The 15,495-nt window shown below is 44.1% G+C and overlaps 1 protein-coding gene across 2 annotated transcripts in view; it reads left to right on the top strand.

Moving 5' to 3' along the window:
- The first annotated feature begins 6,330 nt into the window (after positions 1-6,330).
- JADE3 (jade family PHD finger 3) overlaps positions 6,331-15,495 on the top strand; it is a 71,118-nt gene continuing 61,953 nt past the window's right edge. The window contains exon 1 of one of the 2 annotated variants that reach the window (XM_076358700.1): positions 6,331-6,370. The gene's annotated coding sequence lies outside the window, so the exon portion shown is untranslated. Of the gene's footprint in view, positions 6,371-6,511; positions 6,568-15,495 lie in introns of those variants that run through there. The other variant, XM_076358691.1, reaches the window with a different exon arrangement.

Here is a 15,495-nt window from a genome sequence, read left to right as displayed (position 1 = left end):
TGGATTTAAAAGTAATCCACATACCAGGCTGCACTTAACTGGGACAGATTTTTTTTTTTCAGTTCCAAAAAGCAGCCTGAAACTTCTTATTACAAAATATGTGCTTCAGTCATTCTGACTAATTGGGGCAAAAATGAGTTTTACTGACTTAAGTGTGAATGAGAACTCTGTAGCTGAATATCTTCTTCTCTTTAATGCTGTTTTTTAAAAGCTTAGGCTTTATTCATACAGCATTCAGCTTTCTGTGCATATTTAAATTAGCGTTGCTGATAATATCTTCTAGAAGGTGTCGATTCCCCAGGCTTTTTTCCTAAAGATTTAATAAAAGCCACTGTGAAGTGAATCTTTTAAGACCTAGTAGCAGCCCAGGTGCCTGCCTGAGTAGTTCCTAATCTCTAGGATTTTTTGCTATCACGTTCCTTGTTGACTCCTTTGGACCTTTGTGCCATTTCTTTTTTTGAATTAATGAGTAAGCCTTCTGAATCCATAAAGGTGGCATAGGTCTTCGGAGGTCTGCAGGAACAGCTCTTCCAAGGCATGTTTAAACCTGATCTAAAACATCTAAATTCTAGTCCAACAGTGTTAAAAGCTATGAATAAGTGCCAATCGTAAGTATTGTCTCTAGCAAGCGTGGATTTGAGTGGGATGGTGCAAGTGGGCTGTAGCACTTCCTTAAGTTGTGTGCTGTAGTACTGCATTCTTGCTCTAGTATATGTTGGCAGGCAGCTCTGTGGTGGTCCACACCGTTCCCTGGACATTGCAGAGCTCACAGTATGAGCTATAGCAATTTGCTGACGATAACTTCTGAAAAATAATAACTTGCTGTATTGCCAGCTTGGAAGTTTTTGTTAAAGCTATCTAGTCTGAGCTCTGTCTCTCAACACAACCATCTATGTATGGGAAGACTTCACAAGCAGCAAACCTGGTGAAAGCAGGATGTACAGGAGGCTTCACTGAATGGTTGGGAGTCATGGTGTGTTAACAGGCCAGACATTAATATCTTGGTGTCCAGTTTGATGGAAGAATGCTTTTTACTGCTTTCATCTCTTCAGAATGCCTGGTTGCCGTAAGACTGTTGCTGGTAATGTTTGTGGTCATGCAGTCTTCTTGATGCATATGTAGTCATCACTGGTTCTGAGTAAGAGAGAAGAAAAGGAGGGGGAAGTGAGAAGCCTTTAAAAAAGCTCTGAAGTTTTCTGAGTACACAAAGAAAAATGTGCAACTCCTCATTCCTTTATTTTTTTATGCATTTAGTGATAATCCCCAGCTACGTACAATTTCATGGCTAGAGTATCTGAGTACCTTCCCAGAACATATTAAGCAATGTGACCAGCATGTCAAGTACGAGTCATCCTCTTTCCAGTTGCACAAGGCTTTAAAATTGCCAGTGTTGTCAAGGGTCTAATGAGATCTTCCAAATACATGTGGATTTCCCTCACATCCTTCTGTTAAAACTGCTATAGACAGTTTGTCCTTAAAAGCATCAGGTAAAGTTGATAGATAGGAAATTACAGTGAGGTTAAGAGGCTCTTGAACTGTGTTTAAACGACTGTTTGACGTTCCCAAACTGCAAAGGCAAAAAGCAATGTACTATTACAAATTCTACCCAAATGATGAGGCTAAATGTAAGGCTAGGCACCTCTGCAGCACTAGGAGCTCAAAGGACTCGGTGCCTGGATGACAGCGGTATGTGTATCTCTGCTTTTCCAACTTCATTTTATCACAAGTAGGTAAAGTCCCAGTTCATAGAGTCATGTGAGAATCTCCACTCTCATTTTTAGGTACCTTTGTCATAGTGAAGAAAATCTGAAAAGTTGTGTTTTTTTTTTTTTTTTTGCTGTTTGAGCCATTAAACTTGTGTGTCTCAAAAATAAAAAACTTGAAACAAACTTTTGGGGGGGTGGGGAAGGGTGGAGTGACTGCTGACTTGTGATTTCTGAGCACTGAAGGGAGCAGCAGCCTTACTTAACCTACTTACATGGATGCTGACTGCTGTAGGGAGATTTCCCCCAAACTGCACATAGAGCACTGTGGAGGCAGCTAGCTTTCCAACTCTTTTAGGCAAGATACACAACTTGTTTCCTCACTAATGCAAGCATAAGATGTATTCTTTGATTCTTTTTTGTTAGGTACTTACTTTCATGCGTTTAAGGTACAGAGACATAATACTGATAGGTTTTGAAAGCTGCTGGCAGTCCTCTCCATTCTGTGTTACTGTCTTAGGAGAAAGATAAATCGAAGATCTCCCTAAGCACAAAACTTTGAACTTGTCAGATCCTGGGAAGTGAAGCTGGCATATTTTGCTCTAAAGAGAGTAAACGTTTCATGATTGTGGAAGTACCTTTTTTTTGTTTGAATGTGCTGATCTTTTTACGAGGGGAGACCTTCCCCTCTGTTTCTGAAGTCCCTCCAAAAAAACCACTTCGGGGCTCTTTTTTTTTTTTTTTTTTTTTTAAAAGGGTTCTGGAGATTAAATGGAAGGGCTGTGCTATGACCTGAGGGCATCTTTTGATAGCTGCCCCAACAGGTGCTAAAGGATTGGATTCAGTGTTAGAGGTAAAGACAATCTTTTGAAGCTCTGAGTGCTCTTTGCTTCTATTTCTAATAGCAAGTATCAGAAACACTTTTAGTCGCAAGAGGGTTTAAAGACAGCTACCCATCCTTAGATGAGATTCTGCTTTGAATTTTTTTCTGCAGAAGAATGGAAGTTACTCCATGGTGATAATTAGCTCTCTCGTTTGCAGGTGGGTGTTTGTGCTTTATGGTAACACTTCAATAATTTTGCTCATTGTGAAAAGAAAATAAGGGAGTTAAGCTTTTCTGTCTCTTGCCAGTAGCTGCCAATGCTTGCTCTGGTTTCAAGGACGTTGTATCAAGATTTCATCAATGGTATCTGATCTACCGAAGAAGCAAGTTTAGTGCAGCGTCTACATGTTTCAAAGAAAGGTGGTATAGCAGGCTTTGGCATCCGTGTATTTCTTTTCTTATGAGAGTCAACTAGAATCGCTGCTCATGGAGGCTTCTACATGCAGGCTGGGGATGCTGCAAAGACTTGGAGGTAAGGGGTATGAATTAACCTCCCAGGCCTTTCCAATTCTTACTTCCCCCCGCTACTCCTCCATGATACTATGGCGTGTTTGTTGTCTTTCACTTCTCTGGCATCTGATCAGAGATAGCAGATTTTGTAGAAAAAATACTTTTCTGTTGAAATTCACTGAAATACTACTAGGTATTTCAATTAGAGATGCTTCTTTTGTGGCTCCAGTCCATGTTAAACTCTGCGTGACCCTGCTTCTCAGATGTTAAATGTTACTTCAGTGTAACTTTCTTAATACCCTAGTATTCTAAGGGCAGCCTTTGTACGGCTGAATAATGATTTGGTTCAACTTGAGTATGGTATACATGTATATGGTATTTTATCCTGACCATATCTCTTATGCTTCTAGTTTCCAGAACATTCCTCCCTTGGGAAGACTTCATGTTTGTGCTATGTTTTATCAACATGTTAACATCTGGCTTTGTAAATTCCTTATATTCTCTAGGTGCATAAGAGCATCTGTAGTTCATCCTTTCTCGAGAAAATGTGGAAACTGTGTTGCATATGTCTGTAAAAAGAACAACAGTGTACAATCTGCTTCCTATTTATTCGTCTTGCTTGGTGTTCCTATTGAAATGCATAGCGAATGTAAGTGCAATTCTGTGTAAATTCTTATCAAACGGTAAATAGTTTGCTAGAAGTTACACAGGATGAGATTTATTTGCACATAAGAGCATTTCTTGAAATCAGTAGCTCCACAGGTTTTCCCGTGTTACCTATCTTCTGGCCCTGAGCCCACCATGTACAGCTGTGGATTCACTGTAGAACTAGAGGTTTGGATGTCGTCTTCTCCTGACATGTGACAGCCAGTGCAGCGGGGGGTGTGTGTGATTCCAGGCATGGGAAATGAATATTGCCGTGCAACACCTTTCCCAGGTTGGGCTGCATCTGCTCCTGATGAAGTCATTCATATATAATCTGGCAGGAAACTTCTCATAGGAATGTTTCCTTCACTGATGGGAATATACGTTCTTCATTGTCCTTCAGAATGATGGATACTTTAAACACTGTGTGTGTATATATACATATATATACACATACACTCTACTAAGCAGGTTTCATGGACACACAAAAAATAGAAATTGTTTTAAAATCCGAATGAAGATATTGGTACTTGAAAATAGTTTGTTTAGTTTAACTCAATTGGACTTTAAATTCCTTTTATGACTAGAAAACAGGTCTTTTTCTATAGTGCATGGACTTGGTTTCATCACTCTGAATTATCTTCATTTTGGACTTCAAATCTCTTGTCTAAAAATCAGTATTGCCTGCCCTGCTGCCTGGACCACCTGGTTTGATATAGAGGATTCCACAAGTGGTGGTGGGAGGGGGAGTGTTCTTGGTATTTTACTTAATGTTCCGGTTTTCTGAAGCTGCTCAGAGTGTTTTCCTGGCAAGTATATATTAATGAACAGAAGGCAAATTAGGTGATCGCTGGTGCGTGAAGGAAGTCATACGTGTCAGCATCGCTGTTTGGTTGCGGTCTAACTGCATTTGTAGAAAGCTACACTTCATATTACACGCAGGAATATTAACCAGCTATTCAAAAGAAAAAAAGATTGGTTTTGTTGGTGGCTTTTGGTTTGGTTTTTTTTTTTCCAGCAGGTAATAGATTCATGGAAGTCCTTGCCAGCAGTGATTTACAGTCAGAAGCCTACATGGATTCAGTGAAAGCTGACTTGGACAAGTACTTGAGAAGTGATCTGTTGAGGGTTAGTAAACAGACGCACCACATCCTGCTTGGGAAATCTGAGTAAGAAGTAGTTGGAGGCTTGCAGAGTACTTGGGGGAAGTATCTTACTGTGGATGCCCACTTTGGCCAGGAGGAGGTTGATGCGGGGGGGGGCCAGTGACTTGGTAGAGCAGGTGGGAGGCTGTTGAGCTAGATGGAACATTTAGCCTGAAACAGCGCCTCCTTTCTTATGATCCGTTTCACCTCATCTTTTGGCTGCTGTCTGGAAACACTGTAGAAGTGCAGCTCAAGCATGCCAGTCTATCCCTGCCGTGCTTGCTGCTCATCTCTTCATTCCTTTTCCTTTGTACTCCTCGTTAGTATATTCTTGCGGCTTCTTCTCTGTGCCTGGCCTAGAGAGAAGGGCTGTATCCCAGATTTGAGACCCCAGGTTTGATTTCCTTCTCTGCCGAGTTTTTGTAGTCTTTCCGTGCCTCAGTTACTGTGTGCACGGAGAACGGGGCTGCAGCAGCCAAAGGGCCTTCTCTAGATAAATCTCTATGCAGCAGTCCTTCTGCTAAGGAAGGCAAAAGGGGTTTGCAATGCATTTGATGCAAGTGATACTTGGTAATAGTACGGGAAATGTGTGTGGGTGTGGGGCCTAATAATGGAGGAGGTTTGCCAAATTTTTGCCATTGTTTCCTTTATTCTAACTGCTGCTGCCTACTGTGCTATCAAATGTTGTTTCGATGGGGAACTCTGTCACGGGCCGAACGATTAACACCAATAGCTGGCTAAAAGCTGCCTTAAGGTAGACTTCATGCTCATCATTTTACAAGTTGTGCCACTTGTGTAAAATGTTCTCAGTTTAGTGCTGGACCGGGTGGGGATGGATGCACGACACCCTTGGATGCTGCTGGACAGCAGGCGGGATGTGGCAAGGTGCCCGGCCACCTCTGCCCCCACTACCAGTTGCCCAGCCCAAAGTTGGGTCTCGGTAGCCGGTGGCTTCGGGCACGTGGGCTGGGCGCTGCCACTCGCTTCTCATCTGCTCTGGTCACCTCGAAAGGAGAAGCCACCTCCTGCCCCTCACCCCGTTCCGGGCACGGTTCGCTCCCCTCAGCCCTGACGCCCGCCTGAGGGGCCCGGGGCTGAAGGCCTTCCCCTCAGGCCCCTTCCCGCCCGCTCGCCGGGACGGGCTGGCTCTGCCGGCGCGGCTGGCAGGAAGGCCCGGCGCGGCGCGGGCAGGGAGAGAAGGGAAGGGGAAGAGGCGGGGCCTGGAGCCCAGCCGTGTCAATAATACAATAGGGCTCTTGTGCGGCCGCTGCCTCCGCCGCCGGAGGAGGAGGAGGAGTGGGGCGGGCGCGACGAGCAGCCGGCACGCAGGGCGGGAGCCGCCGCCGGCCACGGGCCCGGGCGGGCGGGCGGGCGGAGGCGATGCGCGCCGGCGCGGGACGGTACCAGCAGCCGCAGCAGCAGCAGCCGCCGCCGCCGCGACGGGAGCGCCAGCCCTGACGGCCGCGGCCGCCCACGCCGGCGAGCAGGGGAGGAGGCGGCGGCGCGCCGGGCCGGGCCGTGCCGCGCCGCGCCGGTGGCGGGAGGTAAGCGCGGCCCGGGCTGCCCGCATGGAGGCGGGGCGGGGGGCGGGCGCCGGGCCGCCGGGGCCGCCGCGCCGGGCCTGTGCGCGGGGGAGGCGCCGGGCCTGCGGCGGGGGGAGGCGGCGGCGGCGTTTGGCGCCAAGGCCGGGCAGGAGGAGGAGGAAGCAGCGGCGAGCGGGGGGAGGCGGCGAGTCCTGCGGGTACGTGGGGCGCGGGAGGGGGGGGGGGGGGGGTGCGGAGCCGAGCCGGGGGTGGCAGCCGTGCCGGGCCGCGCCGGGCGGGCAGCGTCTCCGGGGCGCCCCGGCGGGCCGCCCGTCCGGCGTGGGCGCTGCGGCCCCGGCCGCGTCCGGAGGGAAAAGTTGCGGCGGTTCTCCCGCCCCGCCAGAATCGGGCCGCCGCTCCACCCCCGCGCTCGCCGGGCTGTGCCCGCGGGGGGCGGCGGGGCCTGGGCTGGGGCTGGGCGGCGGCGGCGGCCCCCGGCGAAGCGCCCTTTTGTTCGCCGCAGCCCGGAGAGGCGGCGACCCCGCCGGTCCCCGAGCCGGCGGGGCCCTGCGGAGCGCGGCTGGGCGTGGCGGCGGGGCGGGCGGGCTGGCTGCGGGCGGGCGGACAGCCGGGCAGACAGACAGCCAGTCAAGACAGCCGGGCGCTTGTCCGCTGCCGAGCACCGCTCCGCCAGTATGTCGAGGAACTTGCTAGAACTGAGTTTGACAATGAAGCGCTAACGCAGCCCTCCCGCCTGCCCGGCCCGGCCCGGCCCGCCGCGCCGCCAAGGTAAGTTTTATCCCGGGCAGCGGGCGCGGATAGCGCCCCAGTGCCCCCTGTGCTCGTAGGGATAGGAACGGGAAGGTCCCGACTCCGCTTCGCCGAATCAAACCTTCCTTCCTCGCGCGGTGTTTGCTTTAATGTTGCTCGTCTTTCTGCAAAGGCATGGCTTAGTTCTACGGACGTACGGCGACCGGTATGATTAGCGGCCGGGGAGGTAGCAAAAGTTGCATTTGCAAATAATTCTGTGATGATTAATGGGAGAGTTGGGTACAGGGTGTCTTAAACACATCTTAATGGGAAGTATAAATGCCGCTTTTTTTCTGTTTTTTAACTACAGTTCTTTTATGAAAAGCATTTATAGTTACTTGAAGAGTTCAGCTATTGTTCACAAATTGTTTTAATGAGTGGCTATGTACTTTAATTAAAATACCACTAAATTACCGCTGTGGTTTTTTTTCACGTTCAGGAGAAGGGGATGCTGGAGATGGCATCCAGTTGTGATTAGAAATCCTGTGATTAAAATACACTAGAAACTTGAAAGCTATTGTGGCTTTCTGTTAACATAAGAGAGCCTTTGCGCTAAAACTGAGCGATTAAGAGGACTGTATTTTGTCTTGGTGCGTGCGAAATGTTTTATCTGCAGCCAACTTTTTACGTCATGTTGGTGCTCATTGTGGGCTGTTCTGTAGAGCATCTCGAGCACACCTGCTAACCTCTACAAAGCGAGACCATATCTTAGCGATGGTTAGAACTAACCTGAAAATGTAAGAGCCGGATGGATTTAGAGAGGAAAGGGCAACCTGGATGAAGGCACGTTAGCGTAACTATCAAGCCTGCACAGAGTTCCTTAGCACAACGTCAGAAAAGTCTTCACCTGCACTGTAGGGAAGGGAGAAAATGCAATTTGAAGTCGTTTTAGTTAAGTGCCTTTTCAAATTAAAAGCAAGTTAGTGCTTTTAGGATCCAAAGTTTTGTGGTGTTTTTTTTTTAACTGAACTTCTGACCTCTTTCCAGACTAGACGTGACATGCCCTGTTTTTAATGCCGAAGAGGAGCAGAAGAAAGCTCTCTTCTGCAAAAGTTGGGCTTTGTGTGCAGTAAAAGTCATCAAAATAATGAGAGCTGTTTCTATTACCTGTCCTTCATTTGATGTTTCTTCTTTCTAGATTCCTTTTACAGAACAGGCCTCTCTCCCTTCCACAGCAGGAAAAATTCCTGAGTTGGGTCAGTCAGCGCAACTGTGGGGGGTTTTTTTGCTTGTTTTATTTGTGTTATGTATGTGTAGCAGGTACCCACAAAGATTTGCTAGAGAGCTGATGCAGGAACATATGCAGTGGCATTTATTGGCAAGGATGCACGTTCATTTGGGCTCTCGTTAAAATCATGAAAATCTGCTGTGAATGTAAATGTCTGGGCTAGGGGATCTCCGTGTAGTGTTAGAATAAACCCAGCTTTTTCCTTCTCTGTGGTTCTGTGGACTTCCTCTCCGTGGCAGAAAATCAGGAAGTTTGCGTCTGGGATTTACTGGGATACCTGAGATTGTTGTGGGCTTTTTGTTTTGTTTTTTAAAATGCGCAGGGTTTTCATGGAGCTGGGTGGTTCGCTTATGAAGGAGAGTTTACAAAGGCTGCTTGGCTACAATTGAGTATTATTTTTACCTGCACAGCTTTATATATGTACAGGTAGGCAGGCAGGCAGGCATATGGTCAGTGAAGTAGCTACCGCATGCTGAGTGCTGTAGAGCATTTATCCCAAAGAGCTTGCTGCGGCTGACCTATGGGGTGTCTTGGCTGGGGACCTGAACTCTTGGCCAGCGTGATGGCAGGTGTCTGAGGCCATGGTGAAAATGGCCGGATTTGTAAGACCTGCTGGTGAGAAGTGAAGTTAAACACTGTACGAGCTGCCTTGAGTTTGAGTTTGAAATTGATACCCCTACGATGTTCCCTGTGGTCTATTTAGGTAGCTTATTTCAATCTTTGAAATTAATTTCTGACTGTCGTGCCCCAGAGGGTAAGGAGCACGGCATGGTGTCTGTACATTTTCGGTTAGCTTGGCAAGACCTGGGATATAAGCGGAGTAGGAACGTGTACCCATTTTTGTGGTGCGCCTTTTATCATCTGTGGATGAAAATGTTATATAAACCTCTGTTTCTGTGGTGTGTCTTTCTCCTTTGGTCCCTAGAAGTCTCCTTTAGAAGTTGGCATGTGGTTTTGGGGGCTCTTACCTGAATAGGTTTGATAGTGTAGCATTATGCCCACTCTTCAGAAAATACAGGGCAATTTAATAACAAAGAATGTTGTATTCAACTGAAATTGGAAAGTTAATATTTTGTGAAGTGTGGATATCATTCTCTCGATGCATTTTTATAACCAAAAACTTGCTGTTTTGTCTAGATCAGTGGTGGTGTTGCTTTTCGGTTGGTGACTTCTTGCATTATAGACAGAAACGGATTTAGCCAAAACTTGCCATTTGATCGTGCCAGCTTAGTCTCTTCCCCACTCCCACAATTTTTGCGGGAGCTATGGCTAAGGGGACTCGGAGGCTTTTGAATTACTGGAGAGGGGAACCCTTCCTCTGAAAATGTGTGGTGTTTCTCTTTTCTGAATATTTGAAGTGCTTATAACACTTGAGGCTTCATGTAATTGGAGACATAAATGCAATTTTGACATACTTTACTTAAAATGGAAACCAACAAGTTAATAATAGCTCTTATCGGGGATATTTATGTAATGGAAGCCAGCAGATGCTATTTGCATCTTGAAGAGCTGATGTATAAAATGTTATGTCAGGGCCCTGGCAGGTTTTGTGGTGGCGGAGGCTGGGCCAGGTGGGAGTGGAAGATGCTGGAGATCTGTAGGGCTTGATGGCACCTCTGAAAAGCGAGATAACTAGATGAAATTTTGCATTTTAGCACACAGCTGACTTTAACTTAATGCTGCTAATTAAAATAAAAAGAAGGGGGAGAGGTGATTTCTTTTATGTTTATCCACGTTAAATGATCAATTACTCTGTCACTTTAAAATGACTTTTCTTCATACTGTCTTCTAGCTACAACTGCACATCTGATGTTCAGAACCATTAAAAAGTGTGTTTATAGATACTGTTTTTATTGATACTTCAACTTATTTCAGCTATAAGACGGTATCTGGCAGAGAAGTTTTAGAAGGGTAACATGGCAGCACGAGTGTTGACTTCTATGGAGAGATGGCAGAACCCACACCTTGCTGGCTCTGCCTTTCCACGTCTGTGTAATTACTAACCACCTCCCTGTTTCTCTGGGCTGTTCACTCTTTCATATTTATTTACTTCCAAGTCACCCTTCTCTAGATGGCATCCAAACTTTTCCAGCATTTAAGATCTTATTTCAGTGTGTAGGATACCCAAGAATTTGGGGATAGAGCAGTCTGAGACGTGTGGTCTTGGGGCTAATGAAAGCTCCTGCATCTGTAGAGCTATAATACAAGCTTTACTTGAATTTAAAGAAATGGAAGAGACCCTGAGCTGCGAGCACGGCTGTGGAGGCTCCACTGGCAGCTGTTAAGTCGCCCTGTTCTGAGGAGCAGGAGAAGGTGGGAGGATAAGCTTATGACTGCTGATGCTATTTGTTATAACTTTCTCCTGGATTAAATACTGGGATGCTTGCCTTAGCTTGTTGAACTTTGTTTGAAAACTTTGGAGTGCTTTCCTTCTTTAAAGTACACCTGTTACAGCATTAGATTACAGAGCTGTGTTTCTTGCTTATTGAATTGAATGCTGAACATAACATATCGTGTCGTTAATGCCTCCTTGTATTTTAATTAGAGCTGTAGGGAGATGTTAAAAAACAGGTTTATACACATGCCTGACTGGTTGCTAAAATGAATATGCTTGTCACACGGTCTTGAGGGAATTGTGTATTATTTGGCTAATCTACTGTCCAGGGCTTTTTTTTCCCCTTTCTTTTCTTTTTCCTCCCCTCCCCCCCAAAAAAAAATCTTGCTTGAATGTTTTCTGAGGGTCTGTCATACCTGCTGAAAGCTCCTGACTGTGTGGTAGCCTTTGCTGGTGAAAGGCTCAGGCTCTCGTTCATGACCTAGGGAGCAGTTTCATGCCTGTGCAAGTGGTTTGATGCGCAGCAAGTCCAACAGCTTCCAAGGGTTAGCGCTGTGCGCTGGGTGAGTGGGCGCTGGGATGCCTGGGATCTTCCAAAGGGAGGGGTGGTACCCCGCTTACCAGCCTGTGCAGGGCGAAACAGCTGACCAGGAGCGTTTATTGCAAATTGTTAATTCTGCGTGACTGTGTTACAAAGCGTTTTCCGAGCTGTGTTTTAAATTTACAGGTGGTTCTCGTTTCGGAATGTGCTGTTGGGTAGATGATCAAGTAGTGGGAGGAAAACTTCTGTATAGGACACGTCTGTGTGCTAAGTGGCTTTTAATTGTGATATATAGTTTATCATGTAATAGTGGATGACTGAAATTCTTTAAATATGCAAATAAATGATGCATCTGCTACAAATGGTAGACAAAAGTTTTTTGCTAAAGATATTTTGATTGTTAGGTTGATGCGGTTTGGTTGTTAGGTTGATACCGTAACATGGGTGTTCACGAGCACTTATAAATCATAACTAAACTCTGAGCTTTCATTCATACCACTTTAAAAATGTGAGTATTGGTTTAACAGACCAGACAATTTTTAAATAATACTTGCTTTAAAAAGCATGAAGATACTGAGAAAATTATTATTTTTTAATGCACAAATATTTAAATTTTCCCTACGTATCAAGTATAGCAGAATAAAATGGCAGTATTTTCTTTCTGCTGCTGCATAGAAAATCTTACGTCTTGAACTGCTGGATACAAAAATGTATGGGAGAAATGTGTATCCTGACAAGGGAGGAAAAAAAATGTCCCTAGTGGGATTACTTGCGGTTTTTAATTCTCTTTATTGTTCTGCTTTTAACTGCTTGTATTTCTTTAATATTCTTCCAGTGTTGATTTGCAGGCTTTGATATTGAAGTGACTGTAGAGGGCTCATCATTTGAAATGGTGCCACGTCCCAACCAGGTCTTGGCTTTAATGGGGGCAAAAAAACCCCAACCAACCACCCAAAAACCTTGTGGAGCTAAAATATGCAGCATGCACAAGAAAATGGTAGGCTCAGCAATTATCTGGTGAGGAGGAGCCTCAGCAGAAGGAGGGGTAGGAGTAATACCTCTCCCACTTTTATTAGTTCTTGCAAGGGAAGAGGAGTAACAAACTCGTACCCCTGTTCCTGCTTTCATGCAAATAGGCTCTTTTCCCAGCAGGTAACTGACTGAAACAGTGATAACAGGTGAATGCTCCACAGTGCAATGTAAACCTTGTTAAATGTTGTTTGATAGGAAGGAGAAGAAATGCTCATTTCAAGCACAGAAAATAGTTTTCTGTGTTTTTTCAAGAACACAGACCACTGACTGCTGGTCTGACAAGGGAAAGGTAAAGGTTACCGGTTGTCGGCGTTGGTATGTTTTGATAGCGTTAACCTTGTTTGGGGGAGTTCTAGCAACTCTTCAACTTCAGCCTAATTCGAGAGCAGTTGTGTTCTTTTACAAAAATCAAATTGACTGTCATTGAAGCAAGTGAAAGGCGGATACTTAAACCTGATAATGAAGTTGCAGTCTTCCTTATGTTAACAACATAAACATTTCCAGCATAGCATGAAAGGAGCAATCTTAAGAAGTAAGTGAAGCATTTTGCCTGACAAATTTGAACCTGCAGCTCTGCAACAGAATGTGCTAAGAGTGAGGGAGGAACTAAAAGGTTGATCTTAATACAAGGTGCTTGTTTATGAGCAACAGTATTGTAATGGCTGTTGGCATACATAGGAAGTAAAATTCAGTCCTGCTTAATGGTATTGATTCTTCTGTGGAAATTATTTTTGCAAATTATTTTGTCTGCATTACAGAAATTAATTTTCTGCACTTTCTTTGGTTAGTGCTTTTTTACTTTTTGGGGCCAAAAAAGAAAAGAAAAATGTGAAAAAACCTGTGGGATGAAATAATTCCAAATTTTTATATAAATAGAAATAATGCAAGATGGTTTTGTGTGCTCTTTGCAACTGGTATCCATCAATTTAGGTGATTTTGGTTTGGTTTTTTGTTGTTTTTGTATTTTTTAAGATCTCATACTGTAGTTACCTAATGACATTTTGTGAAAACTTTAAAAGTTTTTCTTTATTCAGGTATGTTTTAGGTGTTTAAGTATGTTGAAGTTGGTAGTAAGCATATTTTTGATCAAAATACATTTTTATACAGCTAACGTACAAAGACTTTACTTACGGTGGCAATTCAACGAGATTTTGCCAGTGACTACCAGGTTACATCCATGTATGCTTCTATAGTTTTGATGGAGGTCTGACTTGCTCTAATCGGACCTATACGCCTATACAGAGGTGAAATAGCTGTTGTACAACTGTCGTCAAATATAAAGACTCTGGCCTGAGCTCAGCGGAAGAGGAGGAGATTAAAAATTGCTTTATGTATCAGTACTTAGTGTATTCTGTCTTTCCTCTGTTGCTTAAAACTGAATAAATACATTTCTTTGCTCGATCTGACGTGTGTTGTTTTCATTTTTCTTCCCCTATAGATGCCATAAAACTTCAGAAGGTGGAATGTAAGTTATTAGAAAGCTTGCACTTTTGACAATCAGCTCAGTATCAGTCAGAGCCCTGTGACTTCCATTACGTGGATTAATCTGGCTTAAGTGCTGTCTTAGATCCTTTGTTTGGCATCTTCTGTGTACTTGTTCTAGATTTTCAGAAGCCTCTATATGTAACAGCAAAGAGGGATATGCATGAATTTAGGTTGCTGAAGTCTAATAGCTTTTGCAGGTGCCCTTTCATTCTCTTTTCAAGACTATTGAAATAAATTTGTTTCCTGCGCGTTCGCTTCTGCGTGCTTGACATCCACATTTCAAACAGCCCACTTTTGAGGTATGAATGGGTTAAGAGTTGGGAAAAATGTCTAAAGTAAATTAAAAAGGGGAAAAAAAAAAAAAGCCTCAAGTGCACATGACAACTTGAACGTGATTTAGAGTTCCTACTTATCTTTCCCAGCCGTGTCTTTGATGCATTTGTAGTCTCCTGTTGGCTGTCCCCTCTTCTCTTTGCCTTGACTTCCCAATTTTTTCCTTGTTATTGGAGAAAACAGCATTTCTAGTGTCTGTCTCTCAGTCTTCTCAGGACCCTATAAAACAGCTAGGTCAAATTAAATTTGTCTTCTGTCCCAGAGTCCAGGCAGTATGGACTTCCAGATTATTTGCAATCAGCCTGAAAATATTTTGGCAGACTTTTTGGGATTTTTTGAATAAGATTTTTGTAGGTTTGCTAGGTCCAATAAAGAGGGTCTTTTCCCTTATCAGTGTTTTTATGTGAGGTGTTATTTTTTTGTGGCTAGTACATTTGTGTGGGTTTACATATGTGTATATATAAAAGCATCATCCACTGAAAAATCAAGTTGTATTTTTAAATATTCATAGAAAAATAAAGCATTCATGATGTAACACCTTTTTTTTTTTTTTTCAGTGAACACTTGTATTGATGTGATGAGTATTTTGCTTGTGTATTTAACAAAAACTTCTGTGCTCTTATGCCTGTACATATGTAAGTTGTGCTTGGTTAAGCAAGTAGAATCTGTGTGTTTGACTTAAAGTAAATACAATTGCTGATGTGTGTTTTGTACAGATAATAAGTATGTTTCAAAAGCAAACTTACTTTGATGTATCAAGAGGAACCACTGGAAAAACAAGACAGTGGCAAAGTGTTGGTTTGATGGAGTAACTTTTAAAATGCTTAAAAGTAATAACCAAGATTCACTTGTTCTCAAAGCCTTTTCTAACCACTTTCTACCCTATGATAATTTTTTTTTTTCCAAATGCTTTTTTCCTTTCCTCCTTGAAATAATTTTAGGGAATCTGTATTAAGCTCATTCTATCAAACAAATCTGCTTTCCTAACAATTTGAAGGTTTTGCACTAGTGTAACTATGTTACAGCGATCCGACTGGTCATACACATTTAATTCTGAAGAAATGGCATTACTGTCAGCCCTTGCACGAGGTCTATGGAAGTTGAGCCTGCTTTGCTCCCGTACCAGACTTCTTTGGCCATAATAAAGCATCTTTGGATCTATCTTTTAGAGGTTTTAATGCCACATTAGGGTACTCTGTAGCACCTCTGCCTCTTCATGAGAGCTTTAATCAGTCAGAATCGTGAGTTTAACTGCACGATGGCAATTCTCAAAGGAGAAAAAGCTCAGCTCCTCTGTTTACTTTCTCTGTTGAGCTTTCCAGGACTGACGGGATTCTAGAAGTTTTTGTGCTTCAGGTAAGCAGAAGTGATGTAAAACTCTC

Source organism: Aptenodytes patagonicus, chromosome 1 (genome assembly GCF_965638725.1).
Source record: "Aptenodytes patagonicus chromosome 1, bAptPat1.pri.cur, whole genome shotgun sequence".
In the NCBI taxonomy this organism is placed as follows: Eukaryota; Metazoa; Chordata; class Aves; order Sphenisciformes; family Spheniscidae; genus Aptenodytes; species Aptenodytes patagonicus.
The sequence above is the reverse complement of the archived record's forward strand: the minus strand, read 5'-3'. Positions and strand labels throughout refer to the sequence as shown.